Genomic DNA, 9,559 nt, shown 5'->3' on the forward strand with positions numbered 1-9,559 from the left:
TTTTATTTTAGGTTTAAAAGATGATGCTAAAAGATTCAGGGTATTTATTGATCAAAATAAAGTTTCTGAGATGTCTTGCTTAGACATCGGTGTCCTCTTTAAAGAAAGAGCATCAAGAAGAGAGATGTCTACGCAGTGTTGGGTTCATAACGATTAGAAATCTTGCGCTATTAAAAGTCTTTTGCTGGGAAAATTGTCTCTTGGAAAGAAGTTTGCACTTTTGAATTGTGCTTTTATAGTATTCATCAAAAAATGTACTATAGAAAGTCTTTTGGCACGAAAAATATTTACAACATGAAAAAGATTTTCTCCCATGAAAAGTCAAGTGTATCTTTTGTTTTAGCACTAAATGCCTTCAAATCTACAGCAATTTCCTTCCTCTCGGCAACCCTCCATACATAAAAACAGAGCAACAGAGAGCCTATGTTTTGAGTGGTTACCAGGCCCCTTCAAAAGCACAATAATTATTTTTTAGTTATTTTCACAACCATTCAAAAACAATTAAAAAAATAGACAGTATAATAGAATCAGGTTCTTTATTTGCTTGTGAGTTCATCTAATAAATACAAATCTGTGCCAACAAGTAAAATTGAATACAATTTGTGATAGCAAAACCTATTACCATTTCACAAACCATTAAATAAGTCTGAATATCAGTGTAAATGCAACTACAACAGAAACTGTTCGGGTCAAAACTTGCCAATTTACAAAATTCATTGGCAAGAATTAGCTGAATCTGATAACTACTAAAATATTTCTTAATTAATATTAACAGCTACGAGTCATGCAGCGCATTCAAACTGCACTGCACGCCTCGTAGCCAGGCAAACTAGGACTGCACACATTTGCCCTATCCTTAAGGAGCTACACTGGTTACCTGTGGAGCAGCGAGTTACCTTTAAAGTATTACTGTTAACTTTTAAAGCTCTCAATGGTCTGGCGCCTCTGTATCTAAGTCAGCTTATAGTCCCATATAGCCCTACAAGAAATCTTAGGTCAGCTAGCAAACATTTATTAGAAGTACCGAATGTGCGCCTGAAGAGCTATGGGGACAGGGCCTTCTCGGTCGATGCCCCAAAGCACTAGAATGATATTCCCTTAGACATTACATTAAGTCGATCAGTTGACATCTTTAAATCTAGATTGAAAACTTATCTTTTCAGACTTGCTTTTAATTGATTTTATCTTGGTAAGATTGTTAGTTAGATATTTATTAGATTGTCAAGCGACATAGAGCTTTTGCATATACCGCCATAGAAATAAAGTTATTGTTAAGTCTTTGACAACATTCCAACAAAAAATACATGTCAAAATGATTTACAGCAACAAACTACCTGTTTGGAAGGAGACTGTGGTAAGTTCTGCATTGTGCTTGACTGCTGCACACATGTTTGACACCATAAGTGTAATCATTGTAATCAAACCCCTTGAACAAAGATGTAAAAAATAACAAAACCATCAAAATGCTGAATTTCAAAAAATATATAATATATATTTGATTGCATAGCCTGATGGTCCTGGTGAGTAGAGTCCTGCAAAGGACTGTTGTTGGAGGCGGAATTCATCACCAAAGCCATTCAACTCTTGTGATGACTTCCGCTTTGTTCATGGAAATGTCAGTTATTACCAATTACAACAGTCCTTATCAGGACTACCCTCCCCTGGATGACCAGACCACACCATCAAACAATTTACTGGCAAAATATATATAACTATAATCATACTTTCACTTCCGAAACAGTGCAGTACCCTAAATTAATCCTTTAACTTCCAGAAGCGATTATTATTTAACTTCTCCCATTACTGTCCATACACTTGATCCAGCAAAGAGGTAATGCATGAGAACACTCAAACTTATCAGATAGTTAAGTTGTTATCTTGACTTAACAGCATACTCTTGTAACTCAGTTACAACAAAATGTGTGGCAGGCAGTGTGGGAGGGGGGGGGGGAATTAACAAACAGATCTAGGGAGTCAAAGGGCTAACAACTATACAGTCAGCTTGTCATTTTTGCAGTGTGACAAAAGAGAGAACTTGGTGTGCACAAATACTTTCTCTCTCTGCTAAACGGAACACAGCCTGCTCGCGTAACAATTCTAGTAACACTTAACTCTATAGACACCCTTGCTGAGATATTTTGGCTTGGCTTCCCCCAACAAAGTCACAGTCCCGCTCAGTCTAATGACTTGCATAGACTGAAGCCGAGAGGAATTGTGAAGGAGAAACTTAGACTGTTTTGTAAGATTATCAAAAAAAAAAAAAACGATGACAAACAACGATCTGAATCAACAGTACCTCTTCTAAGTAATTCTAACTGCCACTACTTCCTTGCTCAGAGTCCCTTTCCCTATCTTCACTTTTACTATCACTAAATTAAAAACAAAAAAAAAATCCAAACCAAACTTTAAAAGAAGAAATCTAATGACGATCTACATTCAGTTTACGTTTAGTTTGACCAAAAACTCATTATCCAGCCCTAACCTGGAAGATGAAACTGGGCCAGGCACAACTTTATTTTTGGGTTTTTTTTTTTTGCTTCTTCCCTCATCTGCTACAAAGGAAAGTGATATAAATATAATATATAGATTATATTAGATATAGCTCTTTGGCATACAAAGCTTTGCTTTCATGTCCAAATTGAGCACTCTATCTAGGATGAGTCATTGCCGTTGCAATTGCGCATGCTCGCTGGTTTACTCTAGTTTGAGCACTCTGGCATGGCTTAGACGATACCACAAAGGTTGGGTCGTTTGGGGTGACCGTCTCGGTTCTCCCCCATCCTAGCATTAGCACTGCACTGATGAGGCCCAGAAGGCCGAAACAGTACTGTCTGCAGTTAGTTATATATATATATATATATATATATATATAAGCGAAATAGGCAATGTAGGATCCATGACAGTGCTCGACAATGAAGGAGCACATGAAGCCTCTTTAAACAAGCGAAGTGAAATAATATCCAATTGTAGACATCGGCGAAAATATATTCTCAGGTATTCTTAACGCTATTATCGGCGCGCGCACGGTTTTCAAGATTTGAATTTTTTAAACAATGCCATGTGATCACGTTGCTGAGTTAGAGTTAACCGTCACGATGCCTCAGTGTGTATGGAGTTTAACTGATGAGTGGATCAACTTTTGTTGGTCTACGAAACAGGCTGTATTAAAATCCATATGTGCGTCACTTGAGTAGTCCATATACTATATATATATAGTATATACGATATAGTATATATATATATACGATATAGTATATATACGATATAGTATATATACGATATAGTATATATATATAGTATATAGTATATACGATGCCTCAGTGTGTATGGAGTTTAACTGATGAGTGGATCAACTTTTGTTGGTCTACGAAACAGGCTGTATTAAAATCCATATGTGCGTCACTTGAGTAGTCCATATACTATATATATATACTAGGATGAGTCATTGCTCTGCAATTGCGCATGCTCGCTAGTGTACTCTAGTTTGAGCACTCTGGCATGGCTTAGACGATACCACAAAGGTTGGATCGTTTGGGGTGACCATATTGGTTCTCCTCCATCCTAGCATTAGCACTGCACTGATGAGGCCCAGAAGGCCGAAACAGTACTGTCTGCAGTTAGATATAGCTCTTTGGCATACAAAGCTTTGCTTTCATGTCCAAATTGAGCACTCTAACTAGGATGAGTCATTGCTCTGCAATTGCGCATGCTCGCTAGTGTACTCTAGTTTGAGCACTCTGGCATGGCTTAGACGATACCACAAAGGTTGGATCGTTTGGGGTGACCATATTGGTTCTCCTCCATCCTAGCATTAGCACTGCACTGATGAGGCCCAGAAGGCCGAAACAGTACTGTCTGCAGTTATATATATATATATATATATATATATATATATATGGAGTTTTGTTTTTTTGCTTCTTCCCTCATCTGCTACAAAGGAAAGTGATATAAATGCATAGCTGAAAAATTCTTTATCATATGCAGAACAGGGGCGGGCACCCTAAACAAAAGGAATGAACTGGCGAGTGCGTGCTGGCACTCAACTAAATATTTGATAAGGCTGCTTAAACCACCAACTTAAAAAGATCGTTAGTCAACTAATGTCTTATCTACCTGACGAGAGAGGACTTTTAACCCTTTCGAAACAGATCTGTAGTACCAAGTTTTAATTTTTATTTTCCTAAATAATCACATATATATATATAACAAGTTAAACGGCCTTGAGCCAACAGTGACGCAGTGCCAGAAGGATCCAAAAGGATTCACAGTCCAAACCTCAATAAATAGTAGAAAAAATATTGTAGTACACGAGGATGGACATTACTTCGAGCTAAGAAAGATATGTCTTTCTTAGCTCAAAGTTGTCCGTCCTCGTGTACTACAATATTTTTCCTATATATGTATATGTATATATATATATTTACGGGTGGATAGGCTACAGATATGTTCCTCAGGTCTGCAGCATATCTGTAAAATATCTGTATGACCTATCTGTAACATATCTGTAACATATGGGAATTTGGCCCAAAATTTCTAACTGCGACAGATATGTGACATATGAAAAACCAACAGTACATAATTACATATCTGTGGAAATATCTGCTACTACAGATATGTTAGCAGTCTGTGGACATATCTTTCTGTGGCTATAGGGGAGACTATCAAGGGTGGCATTGGGTACCAGTGTGGTTCATTAATTAAGAACAAGTGAATAAGACACTGCAATGTTATCTATTTGACATAGTTTATTGATATAAATTAAGTAATTATGTAATACGCAATTTTTTATTTCTCTTCTAATCAACAAGAACATATAAACCTAAAAAATAATTAAAAAATACAGGAATAATCATAAAATTGTGCTAAAGTTCTAGCGGTTTTAAATTTGTTTTTGTTTTTTTTTTATGTTACTCCTCTACAAGCTCCACAGCACTTATCTTTCAAGGTTTTATTCACAAATGTGGCAGCCTGCTTTCTATAATTTTTCTCATCCAGAACAAAACCTAAGAAGCAATGAAAAGACAAATGTTCAACTCAGTTCTCAAATGACTGAAACTGTGAATTACCAACAATTACAGCCCAACAGTTAATTATGTTGGTAACATGGAGTTTATAATCTAAAATACTAACAAAAATTTCAACCAAGGAGAGTACAGTAGTTTGTCCATGCACACTGTACCTATAGATTGCCAGAGATTGAGATCACCACTTAGAATATATAGCCCCCTTTACTAACTTATTATAATCAATCAATCAAAATGATGAAAGACACGGTCCAAAGTGACAGTGTAAGCTTGGTTAGCAAGGGAAGTAGTAATCAATTCTGCAAAAGGCTATCGCTTCATAAAAAAATATCATCATGATGGCTTAATTAGTTATACTGGCAAAGAAGAAAGTAATTCATATTAGTTTGATCAAACACTCTTTAACTTTGAAACATGAAATAGAGGCAAAGAACCATTTAAGGAATTGAATTGTTGAGATAAAAAAGAAAAAATGAGGGGTTATTCAGTTTACATAACACAAAAAGTGAGAATCATCGCTGGGAACCAGCCCTTTCCTATTTGCATCCTCCTAGAACGTGTCACACAAGGAGCCTGCCTCAACATCATCACTGGAGTAAAGTTCACAAGGTGAAAGTCTATAGGGAAAAAAGGTATCAGCAGCTAAGCTTATCCGTTTGAAGTAAGTCTTACTACAAACAATTATTTCATAGTTTCGATATAAGCGAGGTCATTATTCACAACTGCAGTGAACGAAATAAACAAAAAAACTTTAAGTTTCACCAATAATAACAATTATAACAATAACATTTATTATTAAACAACAACAAACATATGAAACATATGTATGAGCTGCGGTTATGAAACATATATATGTACGATCCTTCGCAGTAAAGCACTATTTGAGCAATAGTGAAAATCAGACCTGAAAAAAATTTCAGGCCTGTACGGGATTCGAACCACTGACCTCTGCGATACTAGTGCAGCGCTCTACCAATTGAGCTAACAAGCCAACTGGGAGCAGGCCATCAAATTAATTCGACATAAACCCATAGATGATAAATCAAACGACAACAAACATATGAAACATATGTATGAACTGCGGTTATGAAACGTATATATGCACGATCCTTCGCAGTAAAGCACTATTTGAGCAATAGTGAAAATCAGACCTGAAAAAAATTTCAGGCCTGTACAGGATTCGAACCACTGACCTCTGCGATACTAGTGCTTTACTGATTTTCACTATTGCTCAAATAGTGCTTTACTGCGAAGGATCGTGCATATATACGTTTCATAACCGCAGTTCATACATATGTTTCATATGTTTGTTGTTGTTTGATTTATCATCTACGGGTTTATGTCGAATTAATTTGATGGCCTGCTCCCAGTTGGCTTGTTAGCTATATTGGTAGACTGCTGCACTAATATCGCAGAGGTCAGTGGTTCGAATCCCGTACAGGCCTGAAATTTTTTTCAGGTCTGATTTTCACTATTGCTCAAATAGTGCTTTACTGCGAAGGATCGTGCATATATACGTTTCATAACCGCAGTTCATACATATGTTTCATATGTTTGTTGTTGTTTGATTTATCATCTACGGGTTTATGTCGAATTAATTTGATGGCCTGCTCCCAGTTGGCTTGTTAGCTATATTGGTAGAGTGCTGCACTAATATCGCAGAGGTCAGTGGTTCGAATCCCGTACAGGCCTGAAATTTTTTTCAGGTCTGATTTTCACTATTGCTCAAATAGTGCTTTACTGCGAAGGATCGTGCATATATACGTAACATTTATTATTTGTATTGCACCTTTTCTATAAAATATTCAAAAGCACATCACAACAGTAATTAATAACTAAAATTATACAATTCTTTCTATAAAAATCATAAATTATATATATTTATCTGCATTAAATTAATGAAAGATAATTACAAAAAAATATATAGATATACTAAGATAACTAAAATGATTCCTTAAATAAAAATGTCTTAAGTAAAATCTTAAAAGATTCTAAGTTCGTTGCTTCGCGGGTGGACCTTGGCAGCTTAAAAAATGGGTGTCACTCACCATTAACCTCTTGAAAACGTGTTGATGCTTTGGTAATTCGTTGATTCCTTTTTGACATTTTGCAGATCTACCCTTCTATTAACTCCACTGTGTTTTGAAGATCATATCGACGGTTCGAATGGATCACTGCACGGTTTCAAATTCTTCAACAGCTGAAAATGGATGGTCAGGATTCAAACTGCAGGACACAGTTTTTGATTCAGGCCGCTAACTTGTGGATTGCGTCAAAGTACAAAATTATGAAGAACTTCTTTCACACGTTTATGAAAACGTAGAAGAACCGAACAGTAATGAAATAATTCCAGAGATAGGTTCAGTTGACGATCGATAATGGCGGGACAGCTGATCCAAGTAAGCTAAACACTTTTGAAGAAAACAATGACCCACTTGTTTATTAAAAGGTTGAGCTGTTTTCATGATAGATTTGCAAAGCAAGTAAATTGATGTACAGCTAAGAAATTGGTTGTGTGAATTTTTTTCTGTACCCTACAGTTGTAATCAGTATTTGTTCTTGTTGAAGGACACAAGGTTAAATACCACAATAAAGAGGATTTTTAAAGACGCATAGCTGAGAAGACCCCCTTTTGCAAACTATTATATATCACTCAATCAATATGCTATTTTCCGTAGAGATCTTAGTAGTTTTGCACAATTTATTGTTTAAAAGTTTGGTAGTTTGGACACTCAATTTTTGGTCAGCATTTAATCAAATAAATTATGGTCAGCTCCTAGTAGGGGAAATTCAAATAATTATCATGACTGGTATATGATGACAATTTAAAAGATGGCTGGGTCCTCGATTTCTAACTCACTCTGTTTGATCACCTACATGTAATAATTATGTTAAATATATGTCAATTTCCTCAGATACTTTGCAGATATTTGAAAGAAGTCCCTACATAATTATTTGTGAAATATCTGCAAACATAATTGCAGGTAGGCTGCAGATATGAATAAAACCATTACAGACATTGTGCAGTACTGTAACAGAAGTGAGACAGATAGTTGCAGATACTTTACATATCTTTCCATTCGGTAAGGATATAACAAGTCATGAAAAAGTAATACTGTCTGGTAAATTTTATTTTGTTTGTTTGTTTTTTATTTTATCTTTTGTAGACAGCTGTTCATAGAGAATCTTCAATTCACAAAATAATATAATTTGTTAGAAAGTACCACATAAGTTTTCATGTGTGCTGATTCACAGACTCAGAAGTGATCGGCAAGTAGTATTGACTGCCAAGCAGTGAAAGAGACAAAATCGATTTCCAACCAATTTTTTGTTATATTGAATTTGACAGAAATAAACTATTTGTTTTATTCCTGTTAGGTGTATATTAAAACAGTTATTCACCTCAGTGTTGATGAATGGTAGTAATTATACATATTAACTGAGCCACAAAGTGGCAAGGTGAATATCCACCTTTGTTCATCTCCAATGAGGTAAATATATATATCTTATTAACCAAGCGCGAGGGCCGTAGTGGGAGAATATCGGCCCAAGGTCTTGACAGTACAGACTGAGCGCAGTGAGGTCCGTACAATAAAGACCGAGAGCCGATATTCTTCCAGTATGGTCCCGAGCAAGCTTGGTTAATAAGAGATTTATTATACGACTGAGGTCTAAAGGGACACAAGTGCGGTATCATTCGGGACCATTCGGGACAGTGCCCGGTCCAATACTTAGAGAATAGTGGACCAGCAATAGAGCATTTTGATTGGTTGATTTTAGTTATTGGCCCTCTGACTGCCTGAGTCGTGTAATAAATAATTATTTGTCAATTATTTGTTTCACTCTTGTTAGAGACAAAACAAAATGCTCCGAGAAAGATATGTTTCAGTTCACCACAAAAAAGCTTAACCTAGACAAGAAAAAATGGAAGGTTTTTGTTTCAAATCCCTGCTTACCTGAATTTTAAGTTGCCTTTCGTCAAGTTCTCCTGGAGAAAGAACTTCTTCTGCAATTTAATGTTTAGTGTATTGATGCCTAGCACTTGGAAGATCAAACAGGAAGCTTAACACTTAATTACCCACTGTCATAGCAACTACATTCTTGTTTCTTGCAAAATACTGGACATGTCAAGGAAATGAAAAAAATACTCTTTACATGAGAATATATTAAGAATTGAGTCATTGAGTAGGTTTGCAGCACAGCTTAAAGATTAGGGCCCAAAATAACCATGTTAAACTCATATAGAATCTACTTAAGACCAGAAGCAGACTAGTCTTGACAGAAAAGCATACACTCTGAAACAGTGTTTTAAAAAATGCAGGCCTATTCTGCGATGTTAAAATTTGTTGAAACATTGACGCTAATTGTAAGAATGTATTACAGGATACAATTCACTTAAACTTTCACTAACTGGGTCAGCAAATTGAAGAGCTGGAAAGAAAAAAGCCCTAAGTGACTTATGATAGACTAGAAGATTCTCCTTCCAAATTGCCTTGTATTGCCTGACAAAAAAAAAGGAGAGAGTTGGTGTTCTA

The 9,559-nt window shown here is 35.9% G+C and overlaps 1 long non-coding RNA gene across 1 annotated transcript; it reads right to left on the bottom strand.

Moving 5' to 3' along the window:
• Positions 1-519: 519 nt before the first annotated feature.
• On the bottom strand, positions 520-3,332 carry LOC111347686 (uncharacterized). The gene is made up of 3 exons (XR_002696547.2): positions 2,483-3,332; positions 2,297-2,369; positions 520-1,426 (listed from the first exon to the last, which is right to left on the bottom strand). It is a non-coding gene; the product is annotated as an uncharacterized LOC111347686 (long non-coding RNA).
• Between the last annotated feature and the right edge of the window lie 6,227 nt (positions 3,333-9,559).

This window comes from Stylophora pistillata, chromosome 5 (genome assembly GCF_964205215.1).
Source record: "Stylophora pistillata chromosome 5, jaStyPist1.2, whole genome shotgun sequence".
In the NCBI taxonomy this organism is placed as follows: Eukaryota; Metazoa; Cnidaria; class Anthozoa; order Scleractinia; family Pocilloporidae; genus Stylophora; species Stylophora pistillata.